Genomic DNA, 27,219 nt, shown 5'->3' with positions numbered 1-27,219 from the left:
TCTGGATGATCCAGAGGAGGAATGGGAGAAGGTCATGTGGTCTGATGAGACAAAAATAGAGCTTTTTGGTCTAAACTCCACTCACCGTTTTTGGAGGAAGAAGAAGGATGAGTACAACCCCAAGAACACCTTCCCAACCGTGAAGCATGGAGGTGGAAACATCATTCTTTGGGGATGCTTTTCTGCAAAGGGGACAGGACGACTACACCGTATTGAGGGGAGGATGGATGGGGCCATGTATCACGGGATCTTGGCCAACAACCTCCTTCCCTCAGTAAGAGCATTGAAGATGGGTCGTGGCTGGGTCTTCCAGCATGACAACGACCCGAAACACACAGCCAGGGCAACTAAAGAGTGGCTCCGTAAGAAGCATCTCAAGGTCCTGGAGTAGCCTAGCCAGTCTCCAGACCTGAACCCAATAGAAAATCTTTGGAGGGAGCTGAAAGTCCGTATTGCCCAGCGACAGGCCCGAAACCTGAAGGATCTGGAGAAGGTCTGTATGGAGGAGTGGGCCAAAATCCCTGCTGCAGTGTGTGCAAACCTGGTCAAGAACTACAGGAAACGTATGATCTCTGTAATTGCAAACAAAGCATTCTGTACCAAATTATTTAGTTCTGCTTTTTTGATGTATCAAATACTTATGTCATGCAATAAAATGCTAATTAATTACTTAAAAATTATACAATGATTTAGATTCCGTCACTCACAGTTGAAGAGTACCTATGATAAAAATTACAAACTTCTACATGCTTTGTAAGTGGGAAAACCTGCAAATTCGGCAGTGTATCAAATACTTTCTCCCCACTGTAGAGGTACTGCAACAGCATATAAACTCAGGGGTGTTATTTCCCAACACATAAACAAAGCTATTACAAGCAGAATAGCCATTGTTGGGCCAACTATTATAGAGTCATGGTTTCACACATGATTACACAGATACAGTACTGTCTCAAACACCTGAAAGTCGAATAAAAATCATTTATTTGGAAAGTAAATGTTTATTTGTGAAAAGATTCATTATATTCATGTATTTATATTTATTTTAAATAAAACACTTACTACCCAAATACATTTCTCAGTTCGACTTTCAGGTGCCAGAGACTTTTGCACAGTACTGTACATTAACACACATATCTACCCATCTAAAACAAGTGTGATTTTATTGGTGTCATGAACACACAGTGACTAATGCGACACAAGTGAGCTATCGTAGCAAACCATCTAGCTAAGACAACTTCAGTAAATGGAAACTAGCAAAATATAGCAATGTATCCTATTGGAGCTCAACAATGAAAAACATGAAAGAATGACAGTGATTTTTGCAGAACTTCACTAGTAACACTGGAAACAAATCAGCTGATGAAAAAGGAAATCCTTCTCCTTGTGATACTGCAGCAGAGCCACCAGCTGATGTTAAAGCCGCTAGGTCAGACATCTTGCCCGAATCATTGAACAATGTACCGACGACACAATGGTGAGTGAAACTGTCAATCACTTGGATGGCCCAGTACTTTGGCCAGAAAAACAAACTGAATGTGAGAAATGTCAGCTGATCAAAACGGGGCAGAGATCCAAATTAACGATTTTGACTTCCCACAAAACTGTAAGGTTTTATTGTTAGCAAGAAGTACTTAAAGGGAAAAACTAATGTATTTCACCCTCCTATTGTTACTTAATAGCAAACACTTTAGTTCCAGTTAACTGATGATCCAGTACAGCACACTTCTAATGATGGTGTATGTGGTCATTCTAACCTGAGCTTTGACTCGGGCCACAAAATTAACAAACTCACCCTGTAAAAAACTGATTACAACACAGACTTGTCCACCTTTTCTTGAATGTCAGATCTTGCTGCAAAGTTTTGAAGCAGGAGAGGAGATGGAAGGGGGGGGAGAGACCTTTTTACCCCGAGGCCAATTACACAGCTTTGACTCCTCTCTGCCTACATCTCCATTTAATTGCGGAATTAAATTGAATTTAATTGAATTTCGTCACCCAGAGAGGTCTCCTACCCCTCGGTGTAATGAGATGCAGGACGCTGGCACCAAAACCACCCGCTCTGCCTCCTCTACCCTCATTCCATATCATTCTTCCTTGTGCAAGTCATTTGGCTACATGGCCAGAGGGTTTGACCTGTGCTCAAACATCTTCCTATAGTTGGCTGACCAATCGTTGTGACAACCCCAAGGTAAGCCCCGTAGGCAGGAAGATAAAAAGACAAAGAGAGATAGTGAGGTAGAAAGAGACTTAGCAGGGCTGTTATGAAGAGATCCGGCTTCCAATTAAGACACAAGGATGGATGAGCCAGTTAATATAGACAAGGAGGAAGTTTGTGACGTGGTCTGTTCCGACACAGATGCTACTTCTAAAAGGGCTGTAACGCCTCACCTGACCAGGAAAAATTCTGGTACTCAGTTATAGGGCTCAGAGTTTACATGGCCAGGGTGTCCTACAGAAGCCCCAGGCTCCAAATAAGGCCGATAGGTTTCTCCTGGGTCAGGTTGAATGGTCAGGAAAACTACTCCTAGTTACAACATGCTCCATCAATGAGAACCTCAGTTTGAGAAAACCATGCCACATCATTTCCAAGCAAACAAGACAACAGCAAACATGTCATGTCCACTGCCAACCTCACCGAAGGCCAAATGACATATTGTGTGTGACTAATGAATTTCGTCTGATTACTAGCTATAGCTCCTGCCTTAGGGCAACTATTGTAATTGTATGAACGCTGGATAACTAAGAGAACATGCATCATTCACCCATGTTTCATCAATATCTGCCCTGTGGTGTGTCTGAGATATTTAATGTGCCTACAAGGAACCAACGTAAGTAAGAAAGAACGACACACACTTCTGTTCATTGTGGAGGACAATAAATCTAGAGGACTAGCTAAAAAAAAAATAATAGACAATCAACTCCATGATCACCTAAACAGATGGTCATTGTGTGTAACATGTCCTACCCATAGGTGCACATTTGACTAGATAACGTGATTGTACACGCCCAATTGGCTCCATTAATCTGGGACTGCTGTGGGGAAAAGAACACAGAACACAACCAAACTGGGCTATTTTGGGGTGTTTTGCTCTGTGCGTCATCACAGGCACAGGAGCTCAGAGAGACAGAGTGAAGCTGTGTGTGTGTGTGTGTGTGTGTGTGTGTGTGTGTGTGTGTGTGTGTGTGTGTGTGTGTGTGTGTGTGTGTGTGTGTGCGCGCGCGCGCGCGCATGTGATCTACATCTTTGGGTATATGTGGGGACCTTAAGTACTCACAAAGATAGAAAAAATATATATATTTGGGGTAGGGTTAATTTTTGGTTTAGAGATTACAGTTTTGGTTTAGGGCAGTGTTTCCCAGTCCTGGTCCTGGGGACCTGAAGGGGTGCATGTTTTTGCACTAGCACTCACACCTGAATCAAACGAAAGACTTGGTGATAGGTTGATTACGTCAATCAAGAGTGTAGATGTTAGGGCAATATTTGAATCAGTTATGAGAGTGCTGGGGCAAAACCAAAAATCTGCACCCCTCGGGGTCCCCAGGACCAGGATTGGGAAACACTGGTTTAGGGAGCGGCATTAGGACCAGGTTAGGTTTGAACACACAATTATTGAGGATAGGGTGAGAGTTAGGGTAAGGGTTAGGATTAGGGAATGGAGTCGTGTGTGTGTGTGTGTGTTTTGGTACTCAGAAAGACAGACTGTGCTCTGAGGGCATTAACTCAAACCTGCTGTGGTCACATATGAAGAACGGGGGCTGATGTGGTGAGCTGACAATGACATTAATAAATCACCACATACACACAGATCCACCCACAATAGGCTGCACACAAAATAAGCAACAGCAACTATACTCATACAAATACACATATAGCCGTAGAAACAGGTTTACGGTTCAGAACTGATTAACACTAGAACTTCCATAGACCAGTAACAGCATCACATGCTTTATTGGGTCATTACATTTTGCATTTCTGAGGTAAAATCGTCCTCTCCCCTTGACTTTTCCTAAATACTGTAAGTGCATTCCTATACCCCAGTTGTTAGATATGTTTTTTTAATTGAAAACATTTCTGCTGTGGTTGAAAGTGAACTGTTCATTTTGCCAACATGAGAGATAAGCGCAAGATATAGAGAGAAGTTAAACAGCACACCACAATTTAGAGTACGAGTGTAGCTGGCCTACATAGTTGTATTTTACATACTGTAGCTCAGTCACACTAATGACAGTATTTAGAGAAGAGCAACATATAATTTTCACAATCTTAAGATGCAGGAGGTTTTTGTATAAGCCAGTAGTATCAAAAACAGTGGTGAACAGCCATCTACAAAAGTCATCCATTGTACACATCATTCGCCAGCCATGTACACATTTCGCATGTAACAACATGCAAACCTGCATATGTTACAAATCCAAGATCTGGCAATGTGCTTAACATCCGTAATGCATCTTTTAGGGGGCCAGGGAAAATGCACAGACTTTGACACCCAAGGAGTTACCGTAAATCCCCTGTTTCTAAACCACGGCTTATAAACAGACTTTGAACCACTGCAGTTAATACATACAGTGGCTAATAAACGTGTTGACTTTTCTAAAACAGTTTCCACTGGCAGCAAATTCATTCAGTTTTATATATGGGTGCAGTTAATACTTTTGTTTGTATACACACAAAGATATAGAATGAATGGTGTGGTTTATACACAGTGTGGGTTATAAACGGGGAAATATGGTAATCTGTCGCTCTCCCAATAAGCGATAAAACAGAGTATTGGGCACATTACTTCATAACGAGGAGGAGCAATACTGAAAAATACTGTTACTATGATAAGACATTTTTGTTTATGATGGGTCTAAATACACTGTATTGTCACTGCCAGAAGTTGAACAGTTTTGACTTCCCATCAGCAGGTATTGAATGGAAGAGCAGAATTTGCAGATAAAGATTTGAAATGGATTCAAAGACAGTGGTAATCATACACATAGACTACAGAGCCCAGTTTCAATTATGTTGAGCTAATTCACTAGCACTTAATTAGAAGCAAAATATTACTGCCAACAATTCACACTGACGTTCCGGTGTTGCGGTCAATAAGCACCCGGCTGCCTACCGTAAGAAACAGTTTATCAATAAGCAATTATTAGCAAGATAGGCAATTACACCATTACTTGACATTACCACATTCCACCTGCATAAAAAATGAATAAATTGACTTGGAAATGCTCAGTATATCCTTCAAACTGCCCTGCAGTTCAAAGGGAACACTTTGTGTAAGAGACAAAGAAAGAGACAAATTAGATTGATACGACAGATTTCTCTTTCCGTTCGTATGTAGTCCCGACACAGCACATTCTGTACCATCTAAGGCAAAGCCTAGCAGTAATAATAATAATAGTTAAATAATAATCATGCTGTCCATCAGCCCATGACCACTCATCGCAGGTTTCAGCAGTCTAAAAAAATTGTAACGTGACACAACCTAAAGGGTAAGTTCACCAATTGTTTATTTCTTACATCATCTTTGTGCTTGTGGAGGATGACAAATACATTTAATATTTTTCTTTTTTGTTACAAAGAAATACGTTTTTCACATTTTGCCAATGATTAAGCCTACAATGCAATATGACAACATGTCTAAACATGTTAAAGAGTGTTCCAAGACAGATACTTGAGAATGACATTATGGATAAGATATCAGCATTTAGTTTTTGTGAAACAATTTATCCATATTTGCATGTTTCTGTTATTAAACACTGAATTTATGTCTCAGGGGAAAAAAATGCATACACTTTTGTGCACTCTGATGCAATACAAGTTCTTTTTGAGTATTTTAAAACATGCTTTCATTACAAATTGTAGTCATCCCTTGCAGGGACCACTGTATTCTGACAACCATTGTTCCTTGTACTAAAAAAATATATATACATAAAAGCTGTGCTCAACTGACCTTGTAGATGCAATGGGACTAACGGTGTAGTCCCAAAAGTGCAAATACAGCCCATTAATGGTATTTGAAAGACTTGGCACACACGCGCACATATACACACGCGCACACATACACACGCACACACACATACACGCGCACACACACATACACGCGCACACACATACACGCGCACACACATACACGCGCACACACATACACGCGCACACACATACACGCGCACACACTAAATCGGGGTTTACTCCCTCCCTTTTCCATCTCTCAGAGGCCTGCTAAGGCCTAGTTTGCCATAGTTCTTGGCTCCCTCTGTGAAGGGAACAATCCCAGGAGATGCTAATGATCAAGAAAGGAACATCGTGTGGACTGATCCCACCATGTTGGCAGCCGGTAATTAAATATGGGCTCTTGGCCTCGTAACAGCCATGCAAACGCTCCCCCCCACAGCAAACTAGACCCCCCCGCCCCACACACCCCCCACCCCGTCCTGTCCCGTACTGATAGAATCAGTTGAATAGGGTCCTTGCCAGAGCGACTTTTCTCAAAGACATTATTAACCTCGTTTCCAAAGCAGACACAAAATCACAGCCGCCCTGCATTATGGCCTTTGGCTTAACTTGGGTGCTAATGCCAGGGGTTTGGCATTTGCCTGGAAAAGAGAAAGGCCGAGACAAAGAGAGGAAAGAGGAAAGACATGAATAAATGTGCAGGGATCAGTCACAGGCTGTGAGGGCAGAATAAGCATGACTCATGAATACATGAGGGATCTTAATTGTAAGGTTGTCCGGGCGAGGCGGAGTATTTTCTAACCAGCGACCATAAACTAAAGTGACAATACAAGGATAGGGGAGTTATTAAAATTCATATAAGCCCCATCTTTGTGCTGCAAAGCAAAGCACCATTGTTCAAATGCCAGGTTTATAGACATGAATGGTATCAAGGGCATCACATGAGCACATGCCTTTTGCTCAGATTTGGATCCACTCAGTAGAGGAAGGCGTGATCCGTTTCTGATAGACAGCCTTGTTAATGAGGAAATGGCCTGTTCACGCAGTGATGCTACACAGACTCGGATCAGTCCGATTTAAATGACCTTCATTCAAGTATATCTTGAAAAGTGAACTTAGAGCAGGTAACGGCGTCCTGGTCATGTCCCATCAAAACAACCCTTCCAGGGCTGTGGCGTGGCGTGGTGAGGCCAGTCATGTGGAATGAGTGTTAACCCCCTGCGCATCCTTCAAGCCCACTGAGTAACGAATGCAGAACATACCTCACCGTCCTACAGTGACGACACACACGCAGTCTTGGGAGTGTGTACCAAATGGCACAATGCTTCCTACGCGGGGCACCCTTATGACCAAGGGTCCTGTTCAGAAGTAGTGCACTTTGCAGTAAATAAGGGAGCCAGTTTGGACACGTGCTTACAGCACACCGAGACGGAAGGGCATTAGAAAGTCCACGATTTACTGTAGGTTAGGAAAAAGAGATGGATGAGAACACTTTGAGAGATAAGAAGGTAGGACAGAGAGCTGAAGGGTCCATAAATTAAAGATTGGTCTGCCAAAACAGATATAGAGGTATCTGACCAAACATTCCTCGGGATGAATAGTAACGTTTCATCGATACCAGTTTGAAACAGATTTATCTATGCATACGATTCTGTAATCTGGATCGTAAAGCACATTGGACTGGATCAATACAAGTTTGAAGGCGACACAGTCCCACGGTACGTAAGCAGGTTACTAAATGGATGTGCACACGACTGTACAATGTGACAGGGCGACATGGATATCTGAAAAATTAGCTCCACATTCTTCCAAGAGTCGGCGCCTTGGCGACAGATTGTGAGTGCCCTTTCAAAGATACCTACACTTATCACCAAGGAGGGATATTGTATAATGTCACACAAAGCCGTTATATAATAAAAATCAATGCACCTGCTCTGTATTTGCTCCGGATTCTCCCCAAGCTTTCGCTAGCCTCTGGTGACATTTGGCTAGAAGCTTTATTGATCTCACGAAAGACCCCAAGCACGTATACAAAGTCTTCACTGTGTGTGTGGTGGACATCGTGAAGGGCAAACAGATTGCGTTCTTGTTTTGTTCGGTTGAAAGTGCTTACAATCTTGTGATTGAATGAAGGATTTCGGCGAAACACTGAGCGAGGTTAACAGGGTTTCAGTCTCGCTGTGCGTAAAAAGGATGTTATTACTAATAATCGTGGTCTGACACATATCAGTTCACATTGCTTATGCGAAGTGAAGGTGTGGCTATTGCATCAATAACTGAATTATGCTAATTCAACGTTATCGAAAAGTACCTTCGAGGAGAAATACTTCTTTTAATCCACGATCCCTACAGTGGTATCACAACTTCCAGAAAGGTCTGCTTCATAGTATATAGTCAACTAGTAGTTGTAGTAATTGTTGTAGTAGGAGTAGGAATAGATTATGGTGTAAGACTAATATTATTGTAACAGTACACGTGGTGGGTCCGGAGGTGTGGGGTGTTCACGCTTTTGAACGCTGCCTTTCTGGAACCGATCAAACAATTCGGCTCCTCCAAATTATTGCATCACGTGGCTTAAAACTAAAATGAGCCCAGAACGGCGCACTTGTGTTCGGCTTTGGAACTACCACTAAATCCATGTTGTTAACAATTGCTCCACACAAAATGCAGCCGCAAAGCAATGACAATAACGTTTTCCTGCACATCGTAACATTTCACCCCTCGCTCTGCTGTACACATGATTACAGGCAAGTTATTTTGAAATAGCTAATTCTAAAACTATTATGTAGGCCTTCCCTAACACTTCAAACCATGTTTGAACACTCAGTTGATTCATTCAGTAAAACATGAACAAGGACGATTTAATTTTCGAAAGTAGACCTACATATGCAATGGAACAACAGCTATTTCTATATGCATTTTAATGCGCATCTAATTCGAAAATATGGACGGAAATGACAAAATTAGACAGACAATATTAGAACAAATATTTTACACACGTGTGTTGCTTTCTTTCATCTTTAAAACAACAAATGGGTGACAAAACGCTTTTGTCTATTAACTAATAATGTTGTGAAATTACATAACATTGCATTGCAAAACAATTCTAAACTGGGTTTAAACATACTGAAATTACTTTCAGTAAATTAACTGTCCACAGAGCTGTCAAACGTTCTGCTGCGCTCCTGGGCAAGACGTTATAACTGATTGAAACTGACATAATTTGCATGGTATTTGTTGAGTCATTTCTAACATCGGCATAAAACCCCCTTATTCAGATTGGAAACATAAATTTTGTGCAAAAGGATTGTTTACTTAAAAATAATTGCGATTTGGCTCACATAATCGTGATCAGGCAATTATGTAATAATTGCGACAGCCCTGCGGAAGAGCATTAGCTAGTTCAGGGTGTTTTAGGGTGGGGGGATAGTGCTGAGTTTCTAAAGCCAGTATGAGATTACAAGTCAATGCAAACTGATAGACGGACCTACAAGAAAGTTTAAATGGGGAATAGCTCAAGTTTTTGGAAAAAATGTGTAGAAACAAAATACTTCAAACATTGACTGAAAAGATTAACTGCAGATGGTCATTTATGCTTGTATTTGTGCTAGTAGTACAGCAAATATGTTACAAACGACCCCTTGAAATTAGCACCATTCACCACAGCAGCTGGTTCACTACAAGTAGAGTAACACTAGCCTAAAATAGAGAAGAAACAAGTGTAGAATGTGATCTTACAAGAGCCGCAACGTTTGGCTCTTTAGCACAAGGAAGAAAAGGTCAGAAAAAAGTCTGCTCTGCAACCACAATACATTGTTATCTTGCAAGACAGTACACTAGCAATTGGCTATCTAGTTAGTCTGTTGTCTATCATCATTTTACAGGCCTGGCTGTCTGCTGCTTCAATTTATCTCTCTGTCCTGGAGCAATAGCCCAGTTCCACTGGCAAACACACAACAGACACACATAGAGAGACGCACTGGAGGGCTTTAAAGAGCATGGCTGTCATGTAGATTATCATTGAAATAACAGGTGTAAAAGGCAACAGGCGTTATTACAATTTTCATTAAATTAAACTGAAATAGTTCAATGCATTTTCTCACTTATCCCCCACCCATAAGAAGCATTGAAATATCTTGCTGAAGAAAATGTAATGTTAGATTACATTTCAAATAAACTAGAAATAAAATTACTGATGTTCAAAATTTACATAAAAGTAAATTACAGTACCAAGAGTATTTGTAATTAGTTTACACTTCTAAACATTGGTAGTGCAGGTGCAATGCTTAATCATCTGAACAATGAACGATTTATGATTCAAGAGCACCAAACTAACAAGGTACTTTAAGCATCCCAGCTATTCTCTAAGGCTGGTATTGAACACTGGTTGTGATATATCTCACAAGACCCTTAAAGGTGGAATAATAACGCTTATTATAATCTATCCCAGGATACGTTTTGCAGTGATATACTAAAACTGTAAAAAAAAAAAAAAAACATGCTTTCTGTCACCTGAATAGCTAAATTCTTTAAATTCAATAAAAAGCTCAACTCTAGTTTAGACTTCTGTTTAATAGCCAAATTTTGACGAATGATAGTCGACATCGTGTTGACATCAAGCACAGTAGGGTGTGGAATAAACAATGTTAAGCTCACAGAAATATGTTGTGACTTCTCACAGCCTGCTCAGACAAATCAAGTGTTACAACAACGCAAAGTGTAGATTAAATGACTACAAGCCTTACTGTTTAAGTATAATTGGACGTTCATTTTTGTTTCACCTCATATCTCAGGTTGTGTGCCCGCAATCTCAGCAGCTCAATGGATTGCGATGTTGTTATTACATGTTCCGTATCTGGACCTCAGGAATAATAGATACTGCTTTTGACATAACTAATAGGGATCCTTAACAAAATCCTAAATCACGCTGCAAGAATTTAAGACATGTCAAATCATCTTGCAATGACTGAAGACAACATCAAACCAACATGCAGATACTGTAATCTATTTCTAGTCATCTTAATAAATGACTGGTCTGGTTGCGCACTGTAATTGTGCTTCTGGTGATTCTAGCTGTTCAACAATGCAACATATGGAAGTTAAAATAGGCCATTGTGAGATTTAAAGCAGCTCATCATGGATTACTTCATGAATGCATAGGTGTTGGAGCTTGAATAATGCACATCAGATCCTCTTTTTATGGAGACAGATCAAACCCCTATTGTCACACCATGCCAGGCTTTGATATGCAGCCCAAGCTTTAGATATGGAAAATGAAGCAGTGGATTTTTTATCGATTTTGTAAAGTCACCCGGACGCATACATTTATTAAAGGCAACATTATGGAAATGAGAAACCCAGAGAGAATGCATAATGGAGTAATATGTCACCGCGGATGTACCTGCCCTGGTGTTCGGTCCCCGATATGGTGGAGTGCTAGGGGCCGTTAGTGACTCTGCCCTTCTCGTTAACTGGAGAGAGGGGGAGCTGGTCTACTGTACGGTAGCAATCACAGACGCCACAAATGCAGTCCAGTCCATCAACCAGCGGGTCAACAGTACCGGCTGCATTGGCTGGGCTCCATACGCCCTCCATTATGTGAAATGAGAACCGCGGAGGGACGGGGTGATTGATTAGCAATACATCATAGAATGACTGAATGGTCATCAGCAGCTTTGTGTTAGATCTAATGTTACAGTTTGTGTTTGAAGGCCGGGCCCCCCCCCCCCCCGTCATGCATAATCAGAACAATAGAAGGTCCGGGGTACTGACCTAGGAGTAATTTACTCGCTCGGAAACCAAACCACGTCGTAAAGTTTCTTCCTTTAATTAACTAGCAGGCTAACAAAAGGTAACAAGGTGTTGGTTCGCTGGGTTGTAATAAAGCCTGTTTTTTGCAGATTTTTAAATAGAATAACAGAGTGGAAAGGGAAGGAGAGGATTCTCTAGCAGCGAACAAAATAAACACACAAAAACAAACTTAGATAGTGGGAGAGATGACTGTTTCCACTACACAAAGGAGATCATTGGGAAAATGCTAATTAACAGCCGAGATATGAATAGAGATGAGGTGTCGGCAGCTGAAGGAGAATACATTTACCTCTAATCTGCATAAAAAATAAACAAATAAAGCTTTATTTAAAACTTCCACATGTAACTCACTAGTCCGCTTAGCATACGGGACTTTCCATGATTTAGGACACCAGTGAGCATTTCTTTTTTCTAGCAAACAACAGTCAGGAGCGGTGATGAATTATCCACAAATGTTACTACATTAAGATATGACGGGAGAACAAAAATACATTCAATATAATTCATGAGTTGAATGAAAATCATCTAACCTAAACACTATGGTGTTTTATTTACATTTTCCATACAACTGTTTGAAGTTACAAGCATACATTTTGAATTACTCATTTAACTAAATATTGAAACAGTCTTGAATATTTGTACCTGACTTTTATGTAATGTAGATGTCAAACGTGCACTGTAGCTATGTAACATTTTAACATTAAATATGTCTATATGAGATGTGTTTTCCTGGGCACAGATATCCAAAATAATGTATGTCCATGGAAAATAAAAAGCTTCTAACAGAAAGAGCAACTTTCACATGTTGAATAACACTAAAATCAATACTGTCATTAGAAAGGTTCTTCAACAATTATGCATAACAGTTGTTTGATATGCATTTCATGTGTAGTTACGAGGTGACATCATCAAGCTTCATTAGCAGGTTAAGGAAGTCATTTTTCTTGATGACACTGAGTGATAGATGCCATATCTCACGTGATACCACACATGACTGAACACCCAAAGTGCAGGATTTAATGTTGACCTTGTGGATAGACAAGTGTTGATAAATAAAAAATATATGAAAACATCAACTTGATATTTCAAAGTGTACATGTAGACGGGATAACATTGGGAATGCCAACCATTGTGCACAGCAAACATTTCCTGTCAAAGTACGAGTTCACCCATTTCCATGCATCTATAAATAAATTATGTAATTGATTAATAGCTTAGGGCCCTATGATTTCCACAACACAGAAAACGTGGGTGGAATCGCGGAAATTGGAATATTGCAGAATTTTCCATATTTTAAATATAAAAGTAGTCCGATTTATTGTAGTGACCTATATGATTTCATAACTGTACAATTATAGGCCTAAAGAAATAATTGCATTTACTATTAGAGTGTTTTGAACGAAGGGGGGGAGGGCTGTCACTGGACCCATAAAAATACATGATGACTACCGTACTTAAAGTCAAAAGCCCATGTTAATAACAAGACAAGGCACCGTGTTAGGAAGAGCGTGCCTTAAACGACCACTACTAGTGCAAGCGCATCAGCAGATTTAAGACCGTGGCTGTGTGCGCCGGGTCAGACATCCCCTTAGAAACGCTAAGAAAGCTACGGTTGTTTCTAGTGAAACATTGCATACAGAGAGAAGCTTTGGCCAAAAATGAAAGCAGCCTCGGTCAAACTCACCTACACCGTGTTTGGCCAACATACGAACAGTATAGTAATATACCATCGCAATAGTCGACATTTACATTCTGCAATGGGAATTATCGGCATGGCATGTAAATTGTGAAATTCCAAACAATGAGCTATAGTGGTGAAATAGAGTCAGAGCCGGCCTGTCCATTAGGCAATATAGGCGGTCGCCTAGGGCCCCACCTTTCAAGGGGGGCCCCCAATCTTATGATGTTCATAATGTAGGCTATAGTTCATACATGACAAATTTCAGAAAAAGATGATAAATACATAAGAATAGAATGAATAAAATACGAAAACATAAGAAATATACACAGTAGCCAGTCACACACTCATTTGCATAATGCCGCCCCTGATATAGTGGGAGACCGAGTACTGTAATTATCACAGTATTCACACACACCGACTCCACCACACTTCTCTCCAAAATGCTACCTTTGTAGGCTATTATGTACAATTCATACATTTTATTTTATTTATTTGAGTTTCATCGTGTAAATATTTTTTCATATGTAAGCTGTTGCTACACTTAATAACCATTTATAAACTTAAATATTGAAATTGTCATCTCATGTGCTTTCTCTTCCTTCATAAAATTGTAATGACAGTTTTTTACTCGAGTGGGGCCAATTTTCATGATCTTGCCTAGGGCCCCACAACCTCACAGGCCGGCACTGAATAGAGTGATGCATAATGTCGGCTGCTGTCTGCCTCTCCATCTGGCTAACTATCGCTGTATCTCTAGTGTTTACACTTGAAACTTCTTGATAAAAAAAAATAATAATAAACAGTGCAATGTTGTGTTGCATCTTTACAAATGTACTGTTATATCTAATCAAATGTTCTCATTCACACTATTTTACAACCTTTCTATGACCAAATTGGTGTAAATTGTAAAACAGAAACTTGAGAAGAATGTAAATGGAAATTTTTTTACTTGGATTTAATGGGCCCTAAAGCTGCACACATAACTTTACTCTAATTGCTCCTGTACCGTACTCTGGAGAAGAGTGTCTGCTACCTTACCAAATTGCTAATACATCTATCTAACCATTGGTAATTTAATTCAGTGATGTCATACAGCAAAACGGTACCACAGCCCAGAGATGTGTGATGCTCCAAGAGAAACTGACTGGTTCCATCTTAACTAAATGGAGTAAAGCAACATGTGTGAAGAAAAACCACGTAAATATATACTTTCACTGTTTCCTGTTTAATTTCAAGTGTTACAATACATTAACAGTTAATCTTACACAATGACCATGTAAAATCTGATACTTTAGATTACTGCATAGTTGAATAACAATAACATGTATTGTATCGGTCCATATTGAAAATGAGGGTTTTTTTCAAACATACCTAGGAAATGTGTGTGACTCATAAATAATAACATTAATTACTGATCAGAGAAAATGTACAATGTTAAACTGGAAAACGCTTCTACAAAAACATATATGGGCATATTCTGGAGACAGATGTAAACACTTCAGGAGACAGATGTAACACTGACAAACCTTACGAGGCATAAGGTGCTGTGGGGCATGTCCAGCTCACATCTGAATGAATATGTATTCTGTGTTGTGGATACCTGTAAGGCAGCCACAGTGCTTTGGACACCACTCTTGTGCTGGCTCGTTTACTATCGGCTATCAGCTGTACTTTGTTGATTGCCACGCAGACACCCGTCTGCAACAAATCAATGGGTGTTTCTTTTATGTCAGTGTTGCACACTGCTGATCCTAAATCTATTTTCATACACTGCAAACCCATAAGCTGGATTATGGTCAGTTACTTTGCTGGTGGTTGCATTGGTCCAAGAACCAGCAACACCACAGCACAACAGCTACCAGCAAACCAGATACAGTAACTTTGGTGGAACTCCACCAAATGTCCGACCTAAGTCACCGTCGTTGGACATTTTAAACACACAAGCGTACTGCAATCCCAGGCACCGTTTCTATTGTTTCTATTCTATTTTTTTACAGGCTCTACTACTTACAAAATCACCAACAATGTTATCCAAGTCCAATGTTTTTCTAAGTTGACTTACAATAGCCATTAGAGAAAGTGCCTTGAGAGACGTTTTTGAGTCATATTAACTCATAAGTCCATTTTTAATACTAGACAAATGACCTTTCTCCTTCGCAGTTAGAGTCAAAAATATCATAAGAGCAACATAAACATTCCAATACGAAGATAGCAGGCTACCAATACATCATCTCTTGGCTTGATAAATAACAGTGTTAAACTATCATCTAAGTTACATGGGTATGTGAATACCAAAACATTGGCCTTCTCAATCATTGAGGTACAGGATTCTGCACAGAAGAAGAGCGCACTAAGCAGGCGGTGTCCGAGGCTCTGAGAAAGTGTGTCAATAGCAACATTAAATGTATCTACTCGAAACATTCGTCTTCCATCAAAAACAACATCTTGCTCTCCACTCTCACCAGCAAATGTTTTATGTTTCTTTCTACGATGGTTGTCATCTAGCTAATCCTAAGTACACTTAAAGCTTTCATCTCAAAGCTGTCAAAAAGGTCTCTCTGCACTGCCACAAAATCTCATAATGCTTCAAGTGCCCTAACAGCAGTATTAAGGTCTACACTGCTGCAGGATAGTGCTAGTTGCTTGAATCCTTGATGATAGTGCCCCAAAACCCCATCGCCAACATCTCCAATTGTGCAGAGAGCGCAGCCGTTTCTGAGCATGTCCCTTTTTTATGCATCATCTGTGGACAATGTCTTAAGCTTGTCATTTATCTTTTGGTAGATTTCCCATAGTGCTCTAGTGGAGTCTGAACGGAAGCTCCAGTGTGTTGTGAACTAAGACCTGAGTCTCAGATCAATTCTTGAATCTCCAAACACATATAACATTGATAATAATGACCTCTAATGGCCAGCACTGCCCCAAAATGAACTGTATGGCCACACACAGCTGCTTGCCTGCAGGGAGGCTCATGTTATAAGGCTCAGGCAGCCCTGTTTAGACAGATCAAGAGTGTAAAACAACATTTTGGCACATAAAACACAACAAGGCATTATGAATACACAACGCAATGACATCTGGCTCACCACACTACCAGAACGTCAAACAGAAGTATGACCTGTGCATTCGCCGAATGAAAGGGGTCTCCTACAACCAACCATCATAGCCAATAAACCAACATAGCTAATAAACCATAACTAGTGACTGTCAACATGTCTATAAGCAAATCATAACCAGAAAAGAACATACCCTCTTCACCAAAATGAATCAGCCTTAGACAGAGCCATAAACAATGATTAAAAACAGCCTGACTCACCAGTATAGTTGAACTTCATCGGGTGAATCTCTCTCTTGTTGCAGGTAGGATGCCTGGAACGTCAGCTGTCCCACCTGGAGCCTTGCGGGGCCTGTTGCGTGGAACATACAGCGCATCGGTATTCTGTGAAAAAATAGGTTTTCATCTTAGAAAACAAATTCTTTCATATAGAAGTGGAGGCACCAAATGTTACATCAAGGTGAATGCAGTCAGCATTCATTTGATTTCTTGTGCATTGCTGACATGAAAAGTTTAGTTTACATGGCTTGTGAACTTGTACACCGACGCTTTTGTCAAGCCCCGACGGCTGCCGATGACCTTAACACATTTCCTGCCTAATCTCTTTCCTCTTCAGCTGGCTGCCTCACTGCTAAAGTCTATGGGGCAGCAACCCATTTCCTCACGTTGTCCATTTTTGTTATATGATAAGAAAAAAGCGTGTTCAATATTACCGCGAACGCGTGATAAAACTGATCGTGTCTGTGTCACATTAATTGGCTCCTGCCAGCAGTACACAGTACACACAAAGTTCCACCCCATGCTGCGTAGCTATCATAATCAAATACTTTCAGACCAAACAAGTTCTTATGTAGGCCTATGCATTGTTTTTACATTTTAAAACCATATTGATTTTTAAATATGCATTATACCAATGTATTACAAAAAGTATAATAAAACGTACAAAGTGACCTTCCTTTCAAAGAGAATTGGGGATTGTTTCGGTACTGTTTCAGCGATGTCGGCGATGTTTTAGGTTATATGGTCCTCATTTATAAAGAAATGTTTACCCCAATGTTGGCGGCATGGGAAATTTTCACATATAATGTGGTAGATTGTGGTAGACAAGATTTCAGAGGGCAGAACTCGGAATGACTTGAAAGGCTCCGCCAGGTGGACATCTTTCTGGCGCAATGTTTTGTGCAGAGATGAAGGACAAGGACAAAGCTTTGCTTTTATTTGGTGAGAGTGTGCATTATTTTGTATTTTTTTTCTGACCAACAGACACATTCTTCTGTCACGAAAAATAACGTGCTATGACCCAAAACCAAAAAATTTACCAAGTCTCGCCAAAACGGGGAGATTGGTTTAGCGAAGCAAGCGTCCTATGCCAACTTAGTGCGGAGGAAATTTCTGTCTATAGAGATATACTGCGGGCCTGTTCCTATATCAAACGCCTGACATTAACACCGATATTCTGGTCGTCATGTCGGTCTATTCACACATAGCCTATGGTCGTGGCCAATAAGAATATGCTCAAAAATAAGTATAGCCTAAAAATTTATATTTTTTTCTCCGTTTAAACCTTGGGTGCTATTGCAGAACAATATCTTAATAGCGTTTCTGAGCTTGGTTCCCCAAAAGCCACCAGTTTCAGCATCTTGACTCACGAAGGAACGAAAGCAGCGGAGAATACAATAGCTACCGAAACTGAACGCACCACACTTTCCACGATATACTTGCTGGACCCACCAAATACTCGCATGGTTCAGTTTGAGATTTGGGGGTTAAATGCATTTAATGCATGCATATAAGTATTTGCACGAATATATATAAAGTAGGGGCCGGTGGAATGTTTGAAGTCTACAACGACACCTCCAGGTACTGGAAAGGAGGGTTCGGCAGATAGTCGAACCTCAGATTGAAGAGGAACACTGCGGATTCCGTCCTGGTCGGAACAACCGACCAGCTCGTTTTCTCTTGCAAGGATCCTGGAGGGGGCCTGGGAATATGCCCATCCAGTCTACATGTGTTTTGTGGATTTGGAGAAGGCATATGACCGGGTCCCCGGGAGATACCGTGGGAGGTATGGGGAGTATGGGGTGATGAGGTCCCTTCTGAGGGCTATCCAATCCCTGTACGTCCAAAGTGAGAGCTGTGTTCGGGTTCTCGGTAGTAAGTCGGACTCGTTCCAGGTGGGGGTTGGCCTCCGCCAGGGCTGCGCTTTGTCACCAATCCTGTTTGTAACTTTTATGGACAGGATATCGAGGTGTAGTCGAGGTGGGGAGGGGTTGCAGTTCGGTGGCCTGGGGATCTCATCGCTGCTTTTTGCGGCATAATCGGTCTGTGACCTTCAGCACTCACTGGACCGGTTCGCTGCCGAATGCGAAGCGGTTGGGATGAGGATTAGCACCTCTAAATCTGAAGCCATGGTTCTCAGCAGGAAACCGATGGAGTGCCTCCTCCGGGTAGGGAATGAGGCGTTACCCCAAGTAAAGGAGTTCAAGCATCTTGGGGTCTCGTTCGCGAGTGAGGGGACAATGGAGCGGGAGATTGTCCGGAGAATCAGAGCAGCGGGGGCGGTATTGCATTCGCTTTACCGCACCGTTGTGACGAAAAGAGAGCTGAGCCGGAAGGCAAAGCTATCGATATACCGGTCAATTTTCGTTCCTACCCTCACCTATGGTTGGTGAGGGTAGGCTGGGTCATGACCGAAAGAACACGATCGCGAGTACAAGCAGCTGAAATGGGTTTTCTCTGAAGGGTGGCAGGCTTCTCCCTCAGGGATAGGGTGAGAAGCTCAGCCATCCGTGAGGAACTCTTAGTAGAGCCGCTGCTCCTTTGCGTCGAAAGGAGCCAGTTGAGGTGGTTCAGGCATCTGGATGCCCCCAGGACGTCTCCCTGGGAAGAGACCTCGGGGTAGGCGAGATTATATTTCGACAATGGCCTGGGAACGCCTCAGGATCCCCCAGTCAGAGCTGGCAAATGTGGCTCGGGAAAGGGAAGCTTGGGGTCCCCTGCTGGAGCTGCTGCCCCCGCGACCCGATACCGGATAAACGGATGAAGATGAGAGATGAGAGAACGACACCTCTTATGGATAGCCTATCCTTGTCGGCTACAGGGGCAACAGGCTACATGAGTCTATAGGCCTATAGGCTATCATTTGTTCATTTATAATTTAAATATTTTAATAAAGAAGCATTACATTGTTAGATTACTGGTCTAACTCTAAGAGACATATAGGAAGATTAATATAGCCACACCTTTTCAGACATTTGTAAATTTTTTCATGATAAATTAGTAAGAAATTGAATTAACTGGCCTACAACACTAATTCATGATTATAAAACAACAGAAAAATTAAAAAAGTAAAATAAAAATACAATTTACACATTTTACAAGAACCAAACTGGCTTAAATAGCCCTGTCCTACTAGATGGAAAATATGTAAAACAAACACACACACAAAAAACATTCAAAAAGAACAGTGTACTCTTCTTCTTCTAGCTGTCTTTTTACATGTGTGAAAAGGGCCTTGCCCTCGATATTCCATCAATCAAGAATAGAATACACCAATTTATATCCTCCTAATTTTTCTCTCTCCAGCAGCAGCCAGTCCAGGATGCGATCACGTACATACGATTTTAGTTCCAACTGAATGAAAGATTTTAGATGAACATGCTGTTATCTTATTTAAGATAACAGCTGCCTTTACATCAGAAATGAAATGTGTTGTTTATATTTCTTACATAATGGCTGGATCCAATCGGTCCAGTCAGTAAATATAATATTACTGCACTACCGGAGACCGGTCCACTTTAAGTCAGACCTGACCCAGATCCAAGACAAAATTAAGTGTTGGACCCAGACGCGGTCAAGTCCCTGGTCGGATCTCAGAATTTCGGGTCTGTTAGACCCGTGAAGAGCTCTAATTCAGCCTCCTTGGTACAAAGGGAAGTCGAAGAAAATCGGTGAAATAGACAACTTGCCTCCCTTGCAGGAAAGACATTTATTACCTTTCCATTTGCTTAACTTCCATATTTAGAAAAGACACCAAATAATTCATGGCAATGTCAGATTGGTGGCATTTTAAGCTCTATGTAACAGGGGCTTTGGTTACTCATTTTCCACTTGTAAGGCAATGTCCGCTCAAAAGCACTGCAGTCCATTTGAGCCGACATTACCCTACAATTCCCCCATTAGAACTGACCTCTTGTAGGCTAGTATGAAGTTACAAGCTAAGCCTTAGATTCGGTCAAATCAAAAGACAAAAGATACTTTACACACCTTACAATTATATGGTACCTCGTAAAGGGCAACTTCAAATAGCAGGCATTAGCTGTTCTAGGCTCATTTGCACTGCGTAATAGTCTTGGGATAAGGTTAATCAGATGTTGAACAATACTCGCCTTATCATAGGCCAACCTGATTCACTTTTTTAAAACCTGATTGGCAATTAGGACTATGACAGATGCATTAAAACAATTGAATTGCTAATCCATGTACATTACTGAAGAGAAAATGTCCCTTCCGAAAAGTGTAAAAAAAAAAAAAAAGGAGGGATCAGGAAAATAGTTTGGTTGGGTAAAGTCCTCCTTTGAGCATTACACGTGGGACTAATATATAAGATACATTTTTTATTAATCATCCACACTTTTGAACCAAAATACTTGGGCGAGGCAAAATAAATCATGGCCCAGTGGCTGCCTATTGCCTACCTCTGAAATATGCCAATCATTTGTAAATAACCTATGATGTAAATCCATGTCAATGATACTCTTACTGCTCCTATTACTTCTTCCCATTTGTTCACAGCTTATCGCACTCCCAGTAGGGTTTGTGTGGTTTCAACCTATTGCGTAGTAGGTTTCTATGAAGCCACGGTTACATCAAGTAACATTCTGGGTGTGTAAATGGACTTACCAGATAAAGCAAATTGTGATTCTTACTCATTTAGTTCGTTAGACATTTTTAAAGTGTTAACAGTTGTGAAATGCTTTCTTCCCGTCCTTGGGAGAATCTCAATTGCATTTTATTCATCACATCTTTTCTCCTCTCCTTTTCAGAACACATTCCATTAGAAGGTCAGAGGTCCTTCCTCTCTGCCCTTCTGATCAAATGGCTTTTTAAAAGAGGCGAAATGAGGGGGTGCAGGAAATTCTATTGAGATTCTTCCCTTGTTTTGTTATTCCTCACCTCCTTCTCAAGGCACACTGGGAGAGTGAAGTGAAGGGACCTACCTTCTGGCTCCAGTTAAGTGTCAAAGAGAGGCAATGTATGGAGGAAACAAGAACAGAGGAAACAAGTATTTGATTGATGATTTGGATGGATAATCGAATTATTGCTTTTTAATTGAAAACACTGTACTATATTTTTCATAATATAATATTATATCAACTAAGACATATACATTTGAACCTGCTGCTGTTAATCTCTTAGAGAAGTTGATTTAAGCACAGCAGACCTGGCCCACATTGACATGTGACACTGAATGATATGTAGTTTCGCTGTTGCTAGGTGGAGTTTTGGTTAATGTCTCTTATCTATACATTCATTTTGTAACCACACTGGGAAAGCGGCAATAAAATAACTCAATTTCCATTTGAAATTGTTGACCCTGATGTCACACAGCTATAGAAAGGCTGACCTGTGGCCTTGTGGCTACCACTCTCTGAATTTTGTGTTCGTTAACCAGCTGATCAGTACTGCTCTGTAATGAGCCAGTTGGAACACAGGAAATAGATTTTCAGTTGAGCATCATCGTGTGCCTATTGACATAAGTACTATCACATTTTATTAGAAAGTACGTTGACTGAGAACACATTCTCATCTAGAGCAGTGACCTGAGAGGGACTTTAACAGAGATGAGTCCACAAACTTCAAGGGCTTAGGGTACACTAATGATCATTATGGAGAATGAGAAGAGAGACACGAGCCGTCCTCCTCTTCATCCCAACGGGTCCACATGTAGAGACAGTAGACATCCTCTGCTGTCTTTGGCAAGCCCGGTAGATGATGTCTCTCTTTATCTTTCTCTCTCTCTCTTTAAGATTGGCCCAGGTGATCAAAAGCAAATGTTAGAATTATGGCTTATTATTCGTTTTCCCTTCATTTCCTCTGGCTTGACTGGATGTTTTCAGACGCCGTGGCGGCACAGTATGCTTGCCTCCGCCAGATTTATGTGAGTATGTGGAAAAGCTTGGCAGAAACCTTTCTCTGCAGGCCACAGTAGAATGTGCTTTTGTGAGTGTGTGTGTGTGTGTCGATAAGGCTTAAACTGAAGTGCTGAACACAAACCAACAACCTTCTGGAACTGCCTTCTGATTTTGTCATGATATTCCATATGCTCTTCACCATATGGCCTCTAGTCTGAAAAGATTTTAATAAGATTGGTTGACATTCAGCCATGTCGGAGTTTTGAATGAGGCCTTGACAAACATGACAAAACAGGACAAACACGAAAGTAAATACTGAATTCTTTGAACTGACACTTGGACAGATTTCCATTTTCTCACTACATTACATTATTTACATGTAACATTTTAGGCTTTAGCTGACACTCTTACCCAGAGCAACTTTATCGATGCATTCATACATTATTGACTTTATTCATAGTTCTTTACATGTAATGTTTTAGTTTTTCGTTAAAGGGGGGAAGACAGAGAAGAAATTAGCCAACTGGAAGCTCAGAATGATTAGCTGCCCATGATAGCTAGATTGAACTTTTAGCCTTAACACAGGCTTACTCTTATGATAAGTGCAATCTGATCTTTAGTGACCACAGAGCATCAGGGCAGATTTTTAACATCCCATCCAAAAGATAACATCCTACGCAGGGCAATGTCCCCTGTCCATTTCCTGGGGCAATGGGACTTGATCTTTAGACAAGAGGGAAGAATGCCTGCTACTGCCCCTCAAACGCCACTTCCAGCAGCATCTGGTTTTCCTCTACAGGGACCAACCAGGACCCGGCTGATATTGAGGCTAGCCAGCTGTGAAATGCAGGCTGCTACCTACACTGTCATTACCTGGCAGAAGGTTGGTATGGCATACATGCCTACTTTCCATGTCACTTTCCATGTCACGTTAGGTTTCCCTGTTGGCTAATTCAATGGACAATGTATCATTACAGTAGCTATACATCATGTTATATTGTTCTTATTTTCATACCATGCATTTTTGTTTTTGTTTCAAAAGAGCACTTGGTATCGTCAGAAGACCACAGTAAACTTGGTGCCACTGAGCAAATCGAAAATAAATATAACGGGGAGCATTTTCCATTTATTCATTTACATGGATACACACTGATATCTCGTCAAGCCCACAAACGTGCAGATATTTACTTACATTTTAGCTGCTAATTTAGAAATGTAAATTTTTGTAATTTAGCATATGCTCTTACCCAGAGCCTCTAACAGTAGTGAGTGCATCGCTCACAGGAGTTTTGTACTCAAGCACTGTGCTTTACCATCTGAGACCCACCATTCCATAAACCATCAGTGGTTTAAATGCTGTAAAATCACCTCAAGCTAATTGTGCTAAATGGTGGATGAGATGAGCAATAGGAAAAGCCAATCGCTTCAATATGCAATTGATAGTAACAAATATACCTGGTCCAGTGTTGGGGGTGGGGGTAACTTGTTACTAAGTAAAGGTAATGAGTAACATAACGTTAGTTATTTAAGTAATCCCTTACTAGTTACTTTTCCAAATAAATAACGCGTTAATCAATTTCTCTCAGGGCAACCTACGAAGCTTTATGTAGCATTACTTTTCTCTAGTAGCAAGTGGCCACAAAGGACGCAAAGATGGCAGCACCAGCTCTCCCAGTTAAAGGACATGATACACATACAAAAGCCACTCGCCCATGCAGCTCCCATTCATTTCAAAACGGTATGTATCGTCGACTAGAGATTTGTGCAGCAGAAGGCTGAGCTCGGGTGAACTTCACGATTCTGGCTTGGGAAGCAGTTCACTATTTCGACTACATCGTTCTTACCCTTGCATATAACCAATCACCGCTGCTATGTTTTGCCGGGATCAACTTACTTGTTGGACAACCAAAGTTTGATCAGAAATCCTCCTCTGCCGGACAACCAAAGTTGATCCCAAAACATCATCCATTATTTCCAGGCAAACTATGGTTTTGGGATTCACCAGAGTCTTCATTTTGAGAAGGTATGTTTATCGGTTATTATTTTTTGTTCCTCATTGTTCACCACAATGGATCTAACTAGTATTGAAGTCTGCACATATAGGCTGCATAATAAGCCTGTCCTGAAAATGTGGAGACACTTGCAATACAAAATAATGTATTGATTTAAGAGATTCTTGATTAAAGAACTAAACGCAAATATTATTTGGCATTATATCTGATCACTTGAGATAATAGGATTGGTCACTCTTGCTGTATAATGATTGATAATGTCATACACTTTTCAGTGACACTGACTATGCCATACCTGACTACGTAATTATACAACGTAATTATATGACTATGTAATTATATCTCTGCCTTTTGGGCATAAGTGACCAACACGTGAATATAGAATCAAATACTTATCTTAAAGTAACTATTTAACTTAAAGCCTTACTTTTTACAGGAAGTAACTAGGTAACGTAACTATTTACTTCATGGGAACTGTAACTAGTAACTGTAATTAATTACTTTGAAAAGTAACGTTCCCCAACACTGACCTGGTCACCATGAAAAATTAAACCTTCAGATGATAAGCTGAAACTTGTCTACTAAAAACATGTCCTCAATAGTAAATATGTTTCTTGGAAAGTGCAACATTGATTTCTGGGAAAATCAGGGTAGCAGTAGAATCCGACAGGTGGCTATATCCAACTAATTACGGAGCTAATAGCCAAGCAAAACTAGAGTGTGAGTCACACATTAGCATTCAAAGGCTTATGCCTGGTTTTGTCACTGATGTGCAAATTAGCCATCGTTTCAGAAATGCAGTCATTTAGTAAGCTTTATTAAGACTCCCTGGAATGCGGGCATTCAACAGGTAGGTGTTGAAAGGATTCAAGGAGGCAAATTGGGTGCTTCAAACTGAGAACTTGGAGGAGGTAAAAAATCTGGAAAACACTTTTTTTGCATAGTCCATTCAGCTGCTCTGCATCTAGATTACACAACAGTAATTTTACAACCCTTTACTAATCTTTACCCTGTGACTGGCTGTGGAGCATCTAAAGATGGACTCTCCAGATGAATTGTGGCCAATAAGTTCAGTTACTTTACCTCTGTTTACACATTTCTTAGGACATTGGAATTTGCGTGAGGGAAACGGGTGGAAAGGAGGGAGTGCATCACTCATGGAATGAAGATGTTTGCATTATATTTAGACCATATGGTGGAAGAGAAGAATGCCTAATTATAAATACCACGAAAAGATATAATCAACAATGTATTATTTTCAATACATTCTCACAACAACTGTCTATTTTCACCACTGCCACCGGTTTCACCACAAAATGTTTACAGTGCATGCGGAAATAGTCAAATGTTAAAACTTAAATAAAAATGTTTTTATTCATTTGATTTCAATTAATATTTTATATCTTTGTCACTCTTCATTTGAAATTATTTATTTTATAGTATATTTTGATAAGATCACACAGATCAATCCGTGACAATACGTGCTAATATGAAATTCACAAATTCACCATATTACAGTAAATGCTATATATTCCATGAGAGTGACCAATATTCCGGTAGTTTACTGGTAAACTTAGAAAGGTTTTCAGTGATATCCGGTCCATTTGTAACCCAGCCATATGCCCAGTCGCCTGGGCTGTTGGACCTACACTGGGCGAGCGGCATGATCAACAAATATCTGCCTCAATCAGGCAGATATTAATCAGGCAGATATAAAGCTAACGCTTTATACCTTCATGCAGTTAAAAACAATTTACACCTGTCTGTAGTGACATCATCCAATGAAATCAATCCATGGCAATGGCATCAGTTACTCTGTAGTGACATCATCCAATGAAATCAATCCATGGCAATGGCATCAGTTACTCTGTAGTGACATCATCCAATGAAATCAATCCATGGCAATGGCATCAGTTACTCTGTAGTGACATCATCCAATGAAATCAATCCATGGCAATGGCATCAGTAACTCTGTAGTGACATCATCCAATGAAATCAATCCATGGCAATGGCATCAGTTACTCTGTAGTGACAGCATCCATTGAAATCAATCCATGGCAATGGCATCAGTTACACTGTAGTGACATCATCCAATGAAATCAATCCATGGCAATGGCATCTGTTACTCTGTAGTGACAGCATCCAATGAAATCAGTCCATGGCAATAGCATTAGTTACTCTGTCGGTACTCGCACTCAGAGCACATCTAAAGCTCCAGTGAACATGACATACTGCAGGTATCCTAATGACATGTCTAACTACAACCTGTTCACTGCTGACCTGAGTACTACTACAAGACTGATCTTGGACATCAGATATTACTGAACGTCTCTGTCTGAGTTTGGGTAAATATACTTACAGTCTACCACATTCAATTATGTAGACAGAGACACATGAATGCATGAATACACACAGACACACACACACACACACACACACACACTCACATAGGAAATCAAATTTAAATACTGCATACAGGGGCCTTGATAGGGCACAGACAAAACAAATGTGATCACTTCATCACCACCGCAGACACAGGGGTAAGACGCGACCACAGGGCCACTAAGCACTGAGCTAAC

General features: G+C 40.6%; 1 long non-coding RNA gene across 2 annotated transcripts in view; it reads right to left on the bottom strand.

The window, feature by feature from the left end:
- LOC105020383 overlaps positions 1–27,219 on the bottom strand; it is a 277,819-nt gene that overhangs the window by 15,271 nt on the left and 235,329 nt on the right. The window contains exons 4-5 of one of the 2 annotated variants that reach the window (XR_828720.3): positions 16,756–16,878; positions 14,777–15,137 (exon numbers count right to left, since the gene is read on the bottom strand). This is a non-coding gene — a long non-coding RNA (uncharacterized LOC105020383). Of the gene's footprint in view, positions 1–14,776; positions 15,138–16,755; positions 16,879–27,219 lie in introns of those variants that run through there. The other variant, XR_002195995.2, reaches the window with a different exon arrangement.

This window comes from Esox lucius, chromosome 23, assembly GCF_011004845.1.
Source record: "Esox lucius isolate fEsoLuc1 chromosome 23, fEsoLuc1.pri, whole genome shotgun sequence".
Classification (NCBI taxonomy): Eukaryota; Metazoa; Chordata; class Actinopteri; order Esociformes; family Esocidae; genus Esox; species Esox lucius.
Note: the sequence above shows the minus strand (reverse complement) of the source record. Positions and strands in the feature narration are given on the sequence as shown.